General features: G+C 44.3%; 1 long non-coding RNA gene across 1 annotated transcript; it reads right to left on the reverse strand.

Moving 5' to 3' along the window:
- Positions 1-8,672: 8,672 nt before the first annotated feature.
- LOC310847530 lies at positions 8,673-17,319 on the reverse strand. The gene is made up of 3 exons (XR_014565861.1): positions 14,413-17,319; positions 10,490-10,580; positions 8,673-8,844 (listed from the first exon to the last, which is right to left on the reverse strand). It is a non-coding gene; the product is annotated as an uncharacterized lncRNA (long non-coding RNA).
- Between the last annotated feature and the right edge of the window lie 1,907 nt (positions 17,320-19,226).

The following is a 19,226-nucleotide window of genomic DNA, read 5'->3' on the forward strand; positions in this document are numbered from 1 at the left end:
ATTTATCTACCGTGCTTGCACTTAGACGTGCTTTCAAACTCCTAGGTTGGCAGGAGCTAGGACCGAGCAATGGGAGCTCACCCCGTCATGGTGATTCAAACTGCCGACCTTCCGATCAGCAAGCCCTAGGCTCAGTGGTTTAGACCAGTGTTTCCCAACCTTGTGCCTCCAGATGTTTTTGGCCTACAACTCCCATCATCCCTAGCTAGCAAGACCAGTGGTCAGGGATGATGGGAGTTGTAGGCCAAAAACATCTGGAGGCACAAGGTTGGGAAACACTGGTTTAGACCACAGCACCACCTGCGTCCCATCTCATCTGCCATAGTCTAAACCCAAAGATTACAAGGTGTCCATGAAAGAGTGTGCACTTTAGGTTCATCCATGCCTGCAATGCAATAAGTTTAATAATAATAATAATAATAATAATAATAATAATAATAATAATAATATAAATTTTATTTATATCCCACCCTCCCCAGCCGAAGCTGGGCTCAGGGAGGCTAACAATAATAAAATAGTAAAGGTAAAGGTAAAGGTACCCCTGCCCGTACAGGCCAGTCTTGACAGACTCTGGGGTTGTGCGCCCATCTCACTTAAGAGGCCCGGGGCCAGCGCTGTCCGGAGACACTTCCGGGTCACGTGGCCAGCGTGACATCGCTGCTCTGGCGAGCCAGAGCCGCACACAGAAATGCCGTTTACCTTCCCGCTGGTAAGCGGTCCCTATTTATCTACTTGCACCCGGAGGTGCTTTCGAACTGCTAGGTTGGCAGATGCTGGGACCGAGCAGCAGGAGCGCACCCCGCCGCAGGGATTCGAAATAGTACAACATTCTAAAAACATTTCATTATAAAAATTAATTCAAATCAAATTGATGGCAACCATTAGGCTAAAGTTCTATGAAGATTGCCAAAAGAGGGAGTCAGGCTGCGCCCTGACCAAAGGCCTGGTGGAACAGCTCTGTTTTGCAGGCCCTGTGGAAAGATGTCAAGTCCTGCAGGACCCTAGTTTCTTGTGACAGAGCGTTCCACCAGATTGGTGCCGCAGCTGAAAAAGCCCTGGCTCTAGTTGAGGCCAGCCTAACCTCTCTGTGGCCTGGGACCTTCAGGATGTTTTCATTTGAAGACCGTAAGTTCCTCTGTGGGACATACCACGAGAGGCGGTCCCGTAGGTATGAGGGTCCTAGGCTGTCAAGGAGCTGTCAACAAGCCAGGTCATCCACAGGGCAGGCACACGTACGGAAGGCACAGAAGGCCATTGCTGAAACTGACCATTAGCTCCACCCTCCTCTTCTAGCTTTCACTCTGGATCCCTCCCAAGCTGACAAAGGCTGCGTTGAGTGGGTGAGCCTCTGGGCCTTTTTCTGGCCCTTGCTCAGCAACGTGGACTCTCCATGAGTGGGGTGTCAGAGGGGAAGAAATATAAACAGGACTGGGGCTGCCTACACTCACACTGTGACTCTCAGCCTCTAACCCTGTCCAGGATGGCCCTCCTTCTCCTGACCTCCCTTGATCGCTCAAGTCTCCTGCTTCTATAAGTTCCCAGCTCGTTCCTTCTGCTGACTGCTCCTCAGTGTTCCACCACCAGGGTCCGGGCCCTAAGGTGTCATCTTCAGAGTCCTCCTTGGGGGGCTCTTGGGCTGGCGGCTCCCAGCTGTCCTCCTCATCCAACCAGGCCCTGATATCAAGGAACGAATGTAACACACAAGGAGCAGGAATTGCACCAGAAACTCCAAAGCATGTGAAGTAAACTCTAAAATGACGGGCAGAATGACGATGCTTTTTAGGCTGTTCATGAAGAATAAATTTTGTATGGTCATCAACGTTAACAAACCACTAACTGGTGTAGATCTCCCCTAACTAGTGAGGTTTGCTTCCGGGCACACTTCCTGATAAAATCCTGGCTGCTGAATTTTGAATTTACTGCAAAAGGAATTTTAGCAAGATGTCTGGGATTAATCCCAAACCTTTAACAGCAAGGCATGGCCGTTTTCCAAAAAAAACAAATGTGTTTTTCATAAAAGCCTATGGTTGGGTGTTTGAGTGGTGCTTTTGACTGCTGGATCCCTGCTCTCCCCTCCCCTAAAAAAGAGCTTTTATGATCTTCAATGCACACTATTTCTAATAAGATAATCTCCCATTCTTTCTCTTTCCCCCTGCTATGAATGTTTGGTCACTGAGTTTGAAGCCAGGAGCCTTGCTTGAAAGCATCCACATTCATTACTGCTCATCAGCATTAATCATGGTGACAGCTGCTGTTAACGGCCCTGCTTATTTTGCACCCACCTTTTCAGCGCCGCTGTCAACGGGACCATTTTTACGATCCCCCAGAGGGCGATCCTTTCTCTCTGAGTAGCTGTTGGGAGAGCAGCTCCCCCGCCCTCCTCCCCCTTTCCCTTCTGTGGTCCTGAGCCAGCTACCTTACCTCTTTGCAGGGGACTGGCAGCAAATGCCATAATTTACATCCGCCTTGGAATTTGCAGCTCTGTTGGTAACGAGATAGATTTGGGTTGTAAACGCCGCTAAACACAAATGAGACCAAAGTCTCTGTAGCACCACAAATCTTGTCGTTCTTCCAAAGCTCAGGGTTTTCCATAAAGACTTTAGCAGTTGTTCGTTGTGGTATTTATTTCCTGCAGGAGCTCCAGCCTCATTCTGTACACAAGGGGGGGGGGGGGGACTTGGCCTCCGGTTGGAGGATGGATGGTGGCTAACAGATTGAGGTTGAATCCTGACAAGACAGAAGTACTGTTTTGGGGGGACAGGAGGTGGGCAGGTGTGGAGGACTCCCTGGTCCTGAATGGGGTAACTGTGCCCCTGAAGGAACAGGAGCACAGCCTGGGAGTCATTCTGGACTCACAGCTGTCCATGGAGGCGCAGGTCAATTCTGTATCCAGGGCAGCTGTCTACCAGCTCCATCTCGTACGCAGGCTGAGACCCTACCTGCCCACAGACTGTCTCGCCGGAATGGTGCATGCTCTGGTTATCTCCCGCTTAGACTACTGCAATGTGTTCTATGTGGGACTACCTTTGAAGGTGACCTAGAAACTACAACTAATCCAGAATGTGGCAGCTAGACTGGTGACTGGGAGCGGCCATTGAGACCACATAACACCGGTCTTGAAAGACCTACATTGGCTCCCAGTACGTTTCCAAGCACAATTCAAAGTTTTGGTGCTGACCTTTAAAGCCCTAAACGGCCTCAGTCCATTATACCTGAAGGAGCGTCTCCACCCCCATCGTTCTGCCTGGACACTGAGGTCCAGCTCTGAGGGCCTTCTGGCGGTTCCCTCATTGTGAGAAGCAAAGCTACAGGGAACCAGGCAGAGGGCCTTCTCAGTAGTGGCACCAGCCCTGTGGAACGCCCTCCCACCAGCTGTCAAAGAGAAAAACAACTACCAGACTTTTAGAAGACATCTGAAGGCAGCCCTGTTTAGGGAAGTTTTTAATATTTAATAGACTATTGTATTTTAATATTTTGTTGGAAGCCGCCTAGAGTGGGAAACCCAGCCAGATGGGTGGAGTATTAATAATAAGTTGTTGTTGTTGTTCCATCTCGCTGAGCATTTTCCTTTTTTCTGTTTCACAGGTCTTCTACCTACTGGCTGAACCGCATCCAGTCCTTTCTTTACTGCAATGAGAATGGCCTCCTGGCCAAATGCAGTTGGAACGTATGAATGCAATTTTCTATTTTGTTGGGTGGTTTGCATTTATAATGCCCCTTTTCCTCCAAGGATCTCAAGGCTTGGTATATGGTTCTCCCCTTCTTCATTTAATCCCCACAATAACCCTGTGTGGTAGGGTTAGGCTTAGTAAGTCTAGAAGCATGCCCTGGTGAACCTACAGGATCGCTGCCTCGCAATCCCGCCTAAGGATATGATATTACCATTCTGCAACTTGGAGGATTCCGCTGCAGCAGATCCAGGAAGACCTGAGGATCCTCTATGGCGGAATGTGTCTTCATGGAGACCAGGGCAGGCACACCCAGGTGTGCTGGGATGGGGTGGGGCACAGAGGGTGACATGAGGAGGACGGAGCAGGACAGGCTATTCCAATCAGTCTGGATCAGTCTACGGTAATTGGAAGGGTGCATGCCTGTTGCATCCTCCTGACACCATCCTTCCAGCGACATGAGAAGGATGCAGCAAGGCAGGTACTTGCCCTTCCAATCAGTCCGGATTCAGCTGATTAGAAGGGCAAGTGCCTTTTGTATCCTCCTGATGCCCTGACAACCCCCTACTGCTTTGCCCGATTATCGTCTTCCAACGCAACTACTCTATTCCGAACTTAAAAATGGAAAGCATAATGCTGGTGGTCAACGAAAGAGGTATGAAGACTCTCTCAAGGCAAATCTAAAATAAATGTAGTATAAACACCAACAACAGGGAAACACTGGCCTGTGAGTGCTCCAATTGGAGAACAGCCTTTACCAAAGATGTCACGGACTTTGAAGATGCTCAAACTCAAGACGAAAGGGAGAAATGAGCTAAGAGGAAGGCAGACCATCATCATGATCATCCCCTGCCTGGAAACCTATATCCTCGCTGTGGAAAGACGTGTGGATCCAGAATTGGCCTCCACAGTCACTTACGGACTCACTGTTAAGATCGTGTTCATGGAAGACAATCTTACTCGGCTACAAGTTATCACTAAAGAGGAAGGAGAAAGAAGAGCTTTGCGAGCCTGGGATGTGTGATTGGGCTCGCAAAGCAACACGGTGCTGGCAGGGACAGCTTGAGAAACAAAATACCCTCAAAGAAAATACGTCCAGGGCAAACCCCTCCCCTTCACTTTGCCCCGCTACACCTCTGTTTTCTGCTCCATCACAGTAGGAGATCGCTGGAGAAGGCTGAGCTCTTCATTTCAGCACACCCATGAAGTCCTGCCTTATCAGCAAGTTTCAACAGCATGAGTGAGTTCATGGGTGTACTTTTCTCACATCCAAGCTCAGAAGAAGAAGAGGAGGAGGAGGAGGAGGAGGAGGAGGAGTTTGGATTTGATATCCCGCTTTATCACTACCTGAAGGAGTCTCAAAGAGGCTAATATGCTCCTTTCCCTTCCTCCCCCACAACAAACACTCTGTGAGGTGAGTGGGGCTGAGAGACTTCAAAGAAGTGTGACTGGCCCAAGGTCACCCAGCAGCTGCATGTGGAGGAGCGGAGATGCGAACACAGTTCACCAGATTACGAGTCTACCGCTCTTAACCACTACACCACACTGTGAAGCACACACCTGTGTATGACCCTTTACCTAGACCTGTTCTTATTCTTCGTTCTCATTCTGCATCCTTATCAGCATGTGAATACAACCACCCCCCAAAAGCACTTTCCAAGCATTGTCCTACAATAGTGGGAGCCACTGAAGTATTCCTTCCTTCGTCATTTGAGTGGAATTACTTCCCCCGCAGTCAAACAATGCCTTGTCATGTAACTTCCCTTGTGCTTCACAACAGGAATCCTTGCAATGATAAAGCTTCTCTCTGCAGGAAGTGTCATCCATCCATCTTCTCTGCAGCATCCCAGACAGGAAGGCCTCCTCCTGTATATCTCACTGCCAAGCTATCAATATTGATTGCCACGATCCTACCCAAGAGACATCAATCCCTTCTCTTCATTCTTTCTGTAGCACCTGCTCTAAAATATATCTCCATTTGGAGGCACCCCACAGTCCCTTCCCCAATTTGGCGGGAACTTGCTTCTGACAAGAACAAAGTTGGCGTGGGAATGATACAAAGTGCTGTGCATATTCTTTAAATTTTCATTGCTAGACTCTCTTTCCACTCATACATGGGGATGGGTGAAACATCTACAGGTATTTCTGTGGATATTTCCGGGTCACTCCAGAGAAATGCTGTGCCAAAAATTTCTCCCACATTTTTGGACCATAACACATCAGTCAATGAAAAAAGAAATTGCATTCAAAAATTATCAAAGGGAAGGGAATTAGTGTTTGTGTGTGTGTGGAGTTTTTATGGGTAGGGTACAGATGTTTTCATGAACATTCTTTCCTTCTGAGGTGGTAACTGAAGGGTGTTTGCAAGTATCCTTTTTTTATTGCACAAATCTACATTGTGCAGCCTTCCTGGGTGCTCACCTTTCCTGAAAATCTCATAACATATTCAGCTGGACTTTCCTCTTAAACACAGGAAGGTAGGAAAGCTGTGTGATCTGCACCTGACAACTGTTCATTGTTATTTTTTAAGTGAAATTTTATTTTTATTAGAACTCAGTGTGGGTTTTTGTTTTTTAGTAAAAGGAAGCACTTCCCTTAAAAATAAAATCAGCAAGCAAAATGGGGCATTCTTTTGCCAGCCTTCTGGTTTCCTGGACTCAAGGGAAGATGACATCAAATAACTTATGGGGTTTTCCAGATCAAGCAGCTTAGGCGGCCAGGGAGGCTGCAGTGATAGAAAAATGTTCAGTAAAAAGGGGGGGAACACACACATTACCTGCAACCACCTTGCGATGATATAGTAAGCTCAACCCTGCACTCACCAAAGTTCTGAAGAAGCTCAAAATAAATTTTAAAGTACTGTGAGAGTGAGGGAGAAAAATAGAAGACTTTCACAGTGGAATGAAGTTTTTTGAGAAATTGGAGCACAGGTTTTGGAACAGCATCTTCACAAAGCAACATAGGAGATTTGAGCTATTGAGCCACAAAAGTGTATGAGCAACATATATTTTTATATTTAGACTCACAGGTTTGTTCCCTGTTCAAAGTGGTGACTGTTGCTTATGATTGTCCACCATCTAAGTGTTAACTGGATTGGGGTTGTTTATCTTTGCTTCCTACAAAAGTGCAAACTGGCTTGTTACTGTGTTGACCTGTTTACTCAAGAGATAGGACTACAGCAAGCCCTTCCCCAGCAATTTATTTTTTTTGCAAGTGTCACAACATCTTTTACCACTTTCTTGCCTTCTTTGTCTTGCTTTTGCAAGATTAATAATCACCATTCAGAAACCTGTTGCTTTAGTCAGGACACTTATATATACCTGTGAATATGTAATTTTCACTTCATGGAGCGAAGACTCATTTCACCACCACTACGTGTAACTTAAGAAGCAGCCATCGGTGAATTTGGGTAGAAAGGCATTGTGGATAACAAGGAAAGAGATAATGAGAGTTTTTATATTTGCAACTCCTGGGTATGGCCCTTACTGTTACCAGGCAGGAATCAGAGCAATCTGCTTCTTTTTCTCTGTGATTTCCAAAGCTATTCAAGTTTCAGGAGTTCATAAAATACAATGCTTAATATATCAGAAGGAACCCTCCTAAAACTTTTTAGCAAATGATATGTAATAAAACCTCTAAACTTGCTATACTTATGCATGATATTTTACTGTCTAGTATAGGAGAAAATATTTTCCATCACAAGTTCTATCTTATATTTTGAATATTTATTTGCTTCTCTTGCAATATTCCCCCATGAGGTAGTAGGATTATTTTGTTTTTCTGATTCCCCAGACCCACTCCCCTGAGATGGCTCTATTTTCTTGAGATAAAATATTGCTGGAGGATTTGTGATGAAATGCATGAACCACACATGGTGTTTTTGGATAATGGGAGATCCTCTCACTGTAAATAGATGGATATTATGCATGTCTGCTGGGATAGCTCAATCGGTCAAGCGTGAGACTCAACCTCAGGGTCAAAGGTTTGAGTTGCATATAGGGCAAAAGATTCTTGCGTTGAACAGGGTTGGACTAGATGACCCTTGTGGTCCTTCCGTCTGTGGATATTTTATTCCTGCTCTGTAAATCGTTTTAGAAAATAGTAACCCCCTCCCCTGAATATTTACTGTGCAGCATGGATACAGGGGTTCTGGGGGGTGGGATTCAATGGAAAGTATTGACACAGAAATATTAAATCCTATGCAATGTACATATTTCTATACAGGATGAGTCCAGTCCCAGCATAACTTTCAATGCATGCTGGAAAGGAAGTAGGGAAGTAAACTGATGGGTACTTAATGTGGGGTAACCTGCCTTATGTCTAATTAATGCATGAAGGGGTTAAAACCATAGAGTAAGCTGTCTTGATAGTCTTAGCTCCCTTGGGAGGGATTAGGTAGGATTCCAGGAAAGTTAAATAAGACATCAGGAACCTGCTCCTGTTTCAGCTGGACTGTCTCCTCTGCCCACATGATCATCTACCACAGGGGTCGGCAAGCTTTACCGGCCATTGGCCGGATCACTCCCACAGAGATCATCCATGGGCCGGACTGGCCCAGCGCGATGCCGGAAATTGCGCATGTCCAGATGCCAAAAATCGCTTCTGCGCATGCCCAGATGCCGAAAATCGCACCTGCGCAGAAGTGATTGTCGGTGTCTGGACATGCACAGATGCGATTTCTGGTATCTGCGCATGTGCAGACACCATTTCCGGCGCCACTCGCCAAGTCCCTGCACTGCACCACGCTGCTTTAGCACAGCGTGCGAGGGACTTGCCAAGCAAGTGGCTCGGTTTGCGGGCAGCTCGTGGGCTGGTAAAACGGTCTTCGTGGCCCACATCCGGCCCATGGGCTGCATGTTGTCAACCCTTAATCTACCACCAGCTGCCCTGTGGGAAACACCTTTCAATCTGAGGAGAGCTCAGTTGGTAGAACATGAAACTCGTAACCTCAAGGTCGTGGGTTCAACCCCATCTTGGGCAAAATATTCCTGCATTGCAGGGGTTTGACTAAATGTGACTTGTGGTCCCTCTCAACCCGACAATTCTATGGTTCTGTGACTCCTCAGTGGCACAGCCTGACCAGTGCCTCTTCACTTGCTTGCCTCATGCCCTAGCCGTGTGATAGCCTTTTGGTTGAACATATGACAGCACCAACAACTCCTTGAATTGCAGTGCTCTGTGGAGGAGTGAAAAAGAATGGCAATTAAGGCAGGGTATGGAGAAGGAATAAGTAGCAGGTCGAATGTGAAAAGAGAGCAGGGCCGGATTTAGGTTTGATGAGGCCCTAAGCTACTGAAGGTAATGGGGCCCTTTATATGTCCAGCTGTCCTTTGTCAACAACAAATTGCTGCTTTTTTGTGTGTCGAATATATGCTATGTGGTAATTTATGGACCTAATTGGTATCTAAAGCCATTTGCACAGGTGGCCATGCAACCAGTCCATGCAGAATGTAGGCACCCTATATATAGAAATGAGCAAACCAGTGATATTTTAGGGAGCAGGGTAGCAGGTGGGGCCCATTACTTACATCATAGGAGCCTACACAACGCAAAACACTGTTGCTGTATTTAGGTTTCATTTTGTTTTTTATCTTGTATCTTGGAAATGCACATCCAGTTTTTTTCCTTTTAATTTTTTGGGGGAACCCAAGAGAATGGGGCCCTAAGCTATAGCTTGTTTAGCTTATATGTAAATCCAGCACTGGGCTGGGTGGAGACAGGAGAGGGGTGAAGATATTTTGAGATGCATGTGGGAGTGGGAAAGGGAAAATATAAACGACGAAAGCTCCACCTGAGCCTCCAGATCAGCAAATTCTGCTTAAAGTGGGGAGGTGGTGCCAGAATAGCTCCAGAGAAAATGTCTGTACGTAGCTTGAGGGGGAGTGCACTATGGAACTCTTTGCCACAGGGCAAAACACTGTGGTAAAGAATTTTGCAATTCCCATCGGTAGAAAAATATGGCAGCAATTCCCAACTGCTTATGCCAGCCTCTTCCACCATTTTGTGACTGGTTTTACTCCCTGGCTAATATTTTGAGACGGGTGGGCCTCAGTTATTTTCACCCATCTCAGCTGAGCCCTGCAGAGACAAAGTTTGTGCTATGTGTTGATATTGCTTATTTTTTTTATGTACATTGATGTTAGCTGCCTTGGAAGGAGCTGTATTCTGAAAGATGAGATATAAATAATTTGTAATAAATAAAGGGGGCAGGAAACACCTCACGGTGGCACGATTTAGAGGGCCAAGAAAATAAATGAAGTACTGGAAGTATCTTTCTTTCTGTACACTCGTTTACTTTCATTTATTTTATTATTCGGGTGGCAGGCCTGATTAAAAAGAACTGTGATTTTTGTTTTAAGTTTATCTGGTTTGCTTACTTTGAAAACCTCATTTTGTTTTCAGGGGAGGATTGGAGCAGAAGGAATGCTCAGATTAAGCAACAGTTTGTAGGAGCGTAATATAGGCATGCATGTGGAATATTCATGAATATGTCGAGTTCCTGCTATAGCAATTCTTTTAAAAATGAATCCGTTCTCTTTACACACATTTCTCTCTCTGCATTTTTCACACAATGTGCAAATTCTGAACACTGAACAGCACGCAGTCTGCCAAGGAAACTACCACAGGTATTCATATAAAGAATAAAGATTTTAGACAGAAGAAATAGAACGTGGGCTCTTTTTAAGTGCTTTTATTACTCATGTGTATTTTATTACACACTTATAATACACACAATTCGGCTAATTAACATGCACCTACCAAATGGCTTCATGTTGCTTTAGCACATTGTTTTAAGCAAAAGTGGAGAATAGAATTTTCACCTTGCAGTCCAAATCTTGGATGACGTTGTTGCCAGCTAAAACCTGCTTGGCTGCTGATCTCCTGTATCAACGAGCTGTTTCCTCCAAAGATCTGGAAATAATATTTGGCAGGAATGTTACAGCACTACATCTGTTCCTACGGTCAAGATGTGCAGAATCTGAGAAATGTCCCAGGAGACCTGGTAAACACCTCTTTGTCCTTGTGGATTTCTCTCTAAGTTAGCCCCTCTCAATTTGTATCAGAAATTTGTTTTTTAGGAAAGAGGCTCAGAGATGGAAAGAAGATAAAGTTCCTACCAGAGAAGAATGGCAGATGGAGTTGATGAAATGGCTAAAACGACTGGAATGAGAAATCAGGAAGTCCAAAATTTTAATAAATGGGAAAATTTGTAACTTATCTTAAAGACCATTGTAAACAGTTAAAATCGTTAGTAGGATTGGAATATCACTTGTAGTTTAAGGGTGAATTCTGGACACAGTGGAGATGTAAAAGATTTGGGTCACCATAAAGGATGCAGAAGGAAATGATTAATAATAGGACCCACAAACAGGAGGATGGAAGTCCAATAAATTCCCTGGAATCTTGTTTTCATTATTTATGTTTGATATATCTCTGTAAAACTTTAATTTGAAAAATCAAATAAATGTTTGCTTGTTTGTTTTAAAATTTGTTTTAGGAAAGAATTCAATGGCAATTTTAATCCTCCTTGACATTGTCAACTTTGCCCACTATGGTGAGCTTCTTCACAACTTGGGAATTTCCAGGATATGCAGCTGATGGTAAAGGTAAAGGGACTGCTGACCATTAGGACCAGTCGTGGCCGACTCTGGGGTTGTGGCGCTCATCTCGCTTTATTGGCGGAGGGAGCCGGTGTACAGCTTCCGGGTCATGTGGCTAGCTTGACTAAGCTGCTTCTGGCAAACCAGAGCAGCATTGCACGGAAACGCCGTTTACCTTTCCGCCAGAGTGGTACCTATTTATCTACTTGAACTTTGACGTGCTTTCGAACTGCTAGGTTGGCAGGAGCTGGGACTGAGCAACGGGAGCTCACTCCGCCAAAGGGATTTGAACGGTGAAGCTTCTGATCAGCAAGCCCTAGGCTCTGTGGTTTAACCCACAGCGCCATCTTCACCCACAGCTGATGGTGGGGGATAAAAAACCCCCACACAAATCAATCTTGTTATATCCACCAGATATTTAAAGCTTTCCCCAACCTTAAGAATCCTTGGAAGTGTAGCTTATCCCTAAACAAAGACACAATTCCCAGCCTCCTCAAAAAGAAAAACTAGTTTCCATTATTCTTTGGGGGAAACCACGTGTTTTTAAAAGTACAGTGTGGCTTTGACATCTCTCCCTCAAATGACAAGTCCTATTTTGAATGCAGGTGCACACTTCGTTCTAGAGAAGGTCCTGGGCCAGCAACTGATCGCAGAACCAGTCTCAGCTACTCATTATTAGTTTGCAAATCCACTGAAAGTTCAGACCAGGGCCAGTCCATGTGGCAGGGTGAAGCTGCCATTCTGGGTGTGAAAGTCTCCAAGGTGGTACCCTTGGCCGCACCCTGCCTACCTCCCCACCTCTGCCACTAGGGAGAGATGTGACACTAGCATCCATGGTGATTTCCAGCAAGATCTCACCAGAACCTGCCACCACTGCCACTTCACACTAATGCCACACAACCTAGGCAAGAGATGCCCAGGAGGTCTGGCAAAATGAAACACACCAGACATTGCCAGTGCTACTTTTCTATAAAAAGGGTGCCAGAACTCACCATGAATGCCTCCCTTTGTTCTCTTATACAGTGGTACCTCGGGTTAAGTACTTAATTCATTCCAGAGCTCCGTTCTTAACCTGAAACTGTTCTTAACCTGAAGCACCACTTTAGCTAACGGGGCCTTCCGCCGCGCGATTTGTTCTCACCCTGAAGCAAAGTTCTTACTATTTCTGGGTTAGCGGAGTCTGTAACCTGAAGCATATGTAACCCGAGGTACCACTGTAATGACAATGGTGCCCACCTGAGAGGCGCCAGAACTGTCAATCCCTTTGTTATTTACTGCGAAAGCAGCCATCGAGGCAGCAGTGAGCAGATGAAAACTTCTTGCCATTTTCACTCTCAGAAGCACCCCTCTCCTCCCAAGTGAAACAAACTTTCCTAAAACACAGATTCAGAAGCCAGGACAGAACTGATTGCTGCAGAGTCAATAATACAGGATTGATCAGATTGAGGGGGTATATTGTCCTTCACCTGCGGGGGGGGGGGGGGGCTTGGACTGGGCCTGGCTCAGTGATCTTCGGTGTAGCACAGAGATATCACAACTGCGCAAGACACTGCTTTGAGACACTGGAGTGCCTGGAAAGTCAGAAAAGATTTTGCAGAGGTCTCTCTGGACATACTGAGAGTACAGACATGATTCTCTTCCACTGCATAAATCATTCCTCTGGTTTATTGCCCATAACTTGAAGAGGGGGGGGGGGAAATCTCCAAACTGTGCACATCAGAAATCCTACCTTTATATATGATAATTGATTTAATCTCCCCCAGGGAAAGGTTATAGCTTGTAAGCCCGATTGTAAAGTCTACTGTTGTTAGGCAGGTAGAATAGCCTCATGATTCCACATCACTGCAGAATACATCACTATTTAGATACATTAAACACAACATGTAGAAAATGAAAACAAAACCTTTTCCAAGCATCTATACGTTTTTACAAGCTTCCCCAGCAGGGAGCTAAATTTGTCTACGAGCCCCATCAAGCTTACATGGCTTTTCCCAAATGAGAACCATAATTTTCTTTTCAAATATACTGATTAGATCTCAATTGCTAAGAAAGAAATTGCTTATACAGTCATGTATATTTTACCGTATGGGATATGCTTCTACTTTAAGTGGAATTGATGGCAAACTCTGCATATATACCTGGACTTATTCTTGGATTGTGTGGGTTTTATTAAAGGGAATACATTTCAAATACCTGGCTTGAATTGCTGTGCATTCCTAAATAGATCTGAATTGTACAACTGCAAACAGCCTGGGATTAGCACCCCGAGAGCAAGGCTGAAAATGCTTCGTCAAGTTTACAAAGAAGATATGAAACCTCAATGACAAGTTTTAAACATAGCCCTATTTAAGATAATCCAGCAGTAGTGACATGAAATTGAGGTTTTAAAGTTTCGAACAAACTCAAAAAACAGGGCAGAAACTCATAAAGGTTTTAAACAAAACCCTATTTAAGAGAACCAAGCAGTAATAAGAAATTGAGATTTGAAGTTTCAAACAAACTCAAAAACAGGGCAACAGATTTCAGATGGTTTATCATTTATAAACATCAAACTCCTGAGAGAAATACAGATATTTTAAGAAAGAAATTACTACAGTGGTCTTTTAGGAAAAGTATACTTAAATATCTTTTTAAGTTCATTATAGATTAACTCCCAGAATCTTTTTAAAGGTAAAGGTAAAGGTAAAGGTACCCCTGCCCGTACGAGCCAGTCTTGCCAGACTCTAGGGTTGTGCGCTCATCTCACTCTATAGGCCGGAAGCCAGCACTGTCCGCAGACACTTCTGGGTCACGTGGCCAGCGTGACAAGCTGCATCTGGCGAGCCAGCGCAGCACACGGAAACGCCGTTTACCTTCCCGCTAGTAAGCGGTCCCTATTTATCTACTTGCACCCAGGGGTGCTTTCGAACTGCTAGGTTGGCAGGCGCTGGGACCGAGCAGCGGGAGCGCACCCAGCCACGGGGATTCAAACCGACCTGATGATCGACAAGTCCTAGGCACTGAGGCTTTAACCCACAGTGCCACCCGCATCCCTCAGAATCTTTTTACCTTGCCACAAGTCCACGTCATCCAGTCCATTACCAAGGCAAAGCAACGGTCTATGTACTGCAGATGTGAAGGATAATATTCTGAAATTGTCTTACCCGTGAGCACCCTGGCCACTCATTCTGCACCAGTTGACGTTTCCAAACTGTCTTCAGATGTAGCCCCAAGTATATCATTACTGTACTGATTAGGGTGTCATGACTTCTTATATGGTTTAGTCCATGGGTAGGCAAACTAAGACCCGGGGGTCAGATCCGTCCCAATTGCCTTCTAAATCCGGCCCGCAGACGTTCTGGGAATCAGTGTGCTTGTACACGAGTAGAATATGTCCTTTTATTTAAAATGCATCTCTGGGTTATTTGTGGGGCCTGGTTTAATTGTATTTGGAGTCAAGAATTTCCTGTTAACAGTTGTTCTTGTTTAAGATAGGGATCCTGAACTCTAGCGCCTTCATTAAAAATAAAAAGTCGCTTGCCACCTGAAAGGAAAGACACAAAATGCACACCCTTCTAAGTGTTTTCCAAGTTATCTCGGTGGTTTTGTTGTTGGGGCAGACCAGTGGTCCATGGAAGCAGGGGTATGCTTGTTTAAGTGAGCAACTGGGGCAAAAATACTCAACTGAATACAAGTGGAATTATTTAAATCCTGCAGAACTCAGGCCAAATTAAGACTGGCTAAAGCCTTGGAGCTGTACTAATTTGCAGGGTGAAGGGGCCACAGAAAGAAAAATAGCATTTTTTTAAAAAAAAATATGCATTTCTCTGGGTTAAAGGGACCAAAAATTGATGCCTACCATACAAACAGTAAGCTCCCCTTTTGCAGTCTTTTTATACCTGGTTTCCATACCCATGTGAGGCTGAGTTGGGAATGACTTGCCCAAATCAGGAAATGAGCAGAAATGGTTGCTTGAGTTTAAAATGTGAAGCTGCATTCGTTTAGGCTATCTACTGCTGTTGATCAAGGTGTGGCTTTTGTTTACATTTTACTATAAAATACCAGAAAGGGAATGTATCAAGTCAAAGCCTGGAGGATGAGGGATGCCTGCTTTCCTAGCACTATCAGCATAAGCAATCCTGGAGTGGCAAGCTATTAATTGCAAAGTACTACCTTAATTAAATGGGGAGCATTTTACACTGCTAAGTTTATTCTTTGAGATGCATAGGTCAAGGCAGGTAAAGATCAGAGGAGGTATCAAAGTGCCTCACACCCTCATTTTCCCATCCTTTCCCAATTTAAAATAGTAACTAAAACCTCGAGTCTTATGGGATTTTGTAGGTGCCTGAAGTGTGACTGAGAAATAATAGTAAAAGATGTAAAATAACTTTCTTCCTCTTTGCGGCTGTTCCTTAAAAGCACAGCTATCATCCTGCACATACTTGCTTTGAGATCAGCAGCAGTAATTGCAATAGGACCTACCCTTTGAATGGACATGCATAGGTTTCGGCTGCAAGTCAGCATGCCTTCATATAACGAAGGGCATGCAACTATTTTTAACTGTGGAATGAGTTAAATAATTGTAGTTACTTTGACTGATCCATTAGAGGGGGGGAAAACCCAAAAGCCAGAGTAAGTTTATAAATACCTTTATTAGGATCAACCAAAATGTCACAAACTAGTGGTTAAAAGAGTTTTTTTTTTTTTTATAGATGTGGGCACTACATCACAAAGCAAGGATGTCCACACACCTCAACCTATTCTATTTGCTACCCAGAAATGCTTGTTTCAAGCCCGATTTCAGTGGAAGAGTGGGAGATAGTCTCTGCAAATACATGTGCACCCATCGGTGCTAAATTGGCAGGCCCTGCTCTAACTACAGCACCAAACTGATTTGATGTTACTTTTTCACTTCAGTAGCAGCAAGGAAGGCGGTAATGACACCTTTCATCACCCTTCGAGACGCACAATGCTTTTGCTGTTTAGGCTTCTTGACTGAGAAATTAATGGCAGAATCAAGCAGCTAAATGAATCAGAGGGAAGAGACAAGATGATTTCTCTTCTTCAAAAGGGACGCTACTCAAGTCTTCTTGAATCGGCGACCTGCCTGCTTCTTTCCCAAAGACCCCGATTCTCTGTCACCGCAACAATTTCCCATCGGTGCCAGTCATTTGTCACGTGATGAAACAGAGCAGATACCATCCGTCCCTTTGTTCTGGAGGCACCCGGATCTGTGCCTCCTCCTCCTGGTAGATGAGGGGATGGACTTTAGGGTTGCGACAACAGGTCAAAAAAGAGATTTTAAACCTAGGGCAGAATGGGGAGAAGATAAATTGAACTGGGTTGTCTTCACACACCATATTGCTTCACTGAATTTGGGGCAGATTACAACTGAAATTGCTGCCATGAGCATCTTGTGGAGAAGACAGCAAGGAGCTGGACAGACTGAAGGCGTCCTGTCAAAAGAGCCTTCAAGGGAAGCAGTTTCACTACATGTATTTAAACCGGCCTTGAGAGCAATCTTTTGAAAAATAGATTATTTCGAAATAACAGATTAGTTCCATCCCTGATTGGGGAGGAATGGTCCCCTAGGGTTCTAAATCGTTACAAACACATGGGGGTGTGAAGTTAACAATGTCTGGGGCCATCATGCATTCGCGGAAGCAGAATTGGCTCCCCTCTGCTGAAGTCTAGATACAAACACAACAGGCTGTTAAGTATTGTGTTGTGTTGACTGTGGGATTTCACTCTGAAGTGTTCCCTGCTGCTTCGCACGGTGTTTGTTTTTTGAATAGTCTTTTCTTTTTTTAAAAAAAAAAAGTTTTTTATTAAAGATTTTCTTGTTACAAAACAAATAAACAAGGAAAAGTACATACAGTGACTCCTCTTTCAGTTCATAGTCTTTTCCAGTTCATTTATTTATTCACTTTTATCAGCTCTGCGAGAGATTGGAGTCCAGACCATAGCTGGTTGTGTTTGGTTGGTTGCATTGTGATTTGTACGCGTGTGTGAGGGGCAGCAGAGCAGGTTGTTGGGTCAGATTAGCCATATTGATTTGTATGCTGTTTGGGGGATAGAAGAAGAGGAGTTTGGATTTGATATCCCGCTTTATCACTACCCTAAGGAGTCTCAAAGTGGCTAACATTCTCCTTTCCCTTCCTCCCCCACAACAAACACTCTGTGAGGTGAGCGGGGCAGAGACTTCAGAGAAGTGTGACTAGCCCAAGGTCACCCAGCAGTTGCATGTGGAGGACCAGGGATGCGAACCCGGTTCACCAGATTACGAGGCTACCGCTCTTAACCACTACACCACCCCTGTGCTGTGTTTATGTGATACAAGGGAAGTCTTTTCAAAGTAAATAAAGTATTTAGTGGCCCATCAAGAGGCCCAGTTCAGTTGCACTGTAGAGTCTTACTAACGCAGGATTCAATTTCAAACATGTCTACTCAGAAGTAAGTCTACTCATAATTCAAGGCCAACTGAATTAAGCGTACACCTCATTCCTGGCATGGGTGTCACCCTTTCCTGTCTCAAGATTTCCTCTAATTGGCTAACTTACAAACATTGGCTACCTCATTTCCATTGAAGATTGGACAGGGATAGAACACAGAGCTACAGGTATTAAAAACTGTAATTATATACTGTAAAATCTGTAATCTAAAAAAAAAAATGTTGGAGCACTCAAAACTGTTCAACTCTTTCCTGATGTGTAAACTAAATATAATGATGCACATGCACATTCTAAGTAATCCAACAATTTCCTGTTGCACAACCCGTCCCCTCTCCCTTTGCTCACCTGAAAGAGTTGCTCTTACCACATTTTCCTGGCGGCAAAACCAGCAGTAGGAGTTGTCACAATGGAGGACATGTCATCATGTTTCAGCCAGTGGATTCCAGCAGTGTCTAATACAATAAAATACATAATAACTTTCAGAGGTAGATGTGGTATCTTTTTCCAGTTTTTATTGGGACTAAAAATTCCCTTTAGCTCCAGCCAAAATTGGCCAAGACGATGGAAACTGTAGCATCTGGCGGACACCACGTAAGCTATCCCTGATAAGGATGCTTTGCCCAATCATAGCCATTCAATATTGCCTTGTAGTAATTCATTTTAAGTCAAATGGAGGTATGCTGGTGACATACCAACTTTTATACAAACCTACCTGGAAGTAAGCCCAATGAGGCTTACATTAGATTACACTGTTAAAAACTCAAAACATCAATAGGGCCAATGGTGTGACACTGATCACTCGGTGATCAATTAAGTTTAAACATTTTAAAACTTAATTAAATTTGCATTAAAAAAAAATCTAGCCCATAGAAGCTATCTAATTGGCTAGGTTCCTTTTGGTCAGTAAAAAGGAAAGTTCTTCCAGAACACCAGTAAGGTGATACACACACACACACACACACACACACACACACACATGAGAGAGAAGAACTTTGAGTAGTCAAAGCAGGGAGGCTAATTCCGTTGGAAATTGGACAGGAGACAGATGATTTCCAGTTAAGTGGGCTATAATTTATTAATTCATTTTCCTGCCAACAGGAGAGATCAAATCCTTTCAGTCCTTCTCGGAATAATCCAATATATAAATAAATCATAGAAATGATAAAAGATACATCAAACGGGGATTTGCTTCAGTCCTGAAACATTTTTAAGGAAGGGAGTCGAAGTACAGCTTTTGATTGCCACTTTTGAGAGACAAGTCTAATTTACAGAACTTCGTTTCCACCGTTTGGGTGCTCTAGAGATGGCTCAACCTTTCATTGACTAAAATCTCCCACCTGACACTGCTGCTTGGTTGACAGTCCTTTGAATGCACATTTGGTTGACTAACCTCTGGCCAGCTGCTAATTTCCTCCTATAACAGATGTGCATTAGGACAATTGCTTCTGTCCTGCACCTTTTCTATATTAAGCAAGTTTCCTTCTTTCACTTGCTTAGTGCTGTAAGGTTAGTAAGCCACAAAGAAG

Source organism: Podarcis gaigeae, assembly GCF_964106915.1.
Source record: "Podarcis gaigeae genome assembly, chromosome: 6".
NCBI classification, from domain to species: domain Eukaryota; kingdom Metazoa; phylum Chordata; class Lepidosauria; order Squamata; family Lacertidae; genus Podarcis; species Podarcis gaigeae.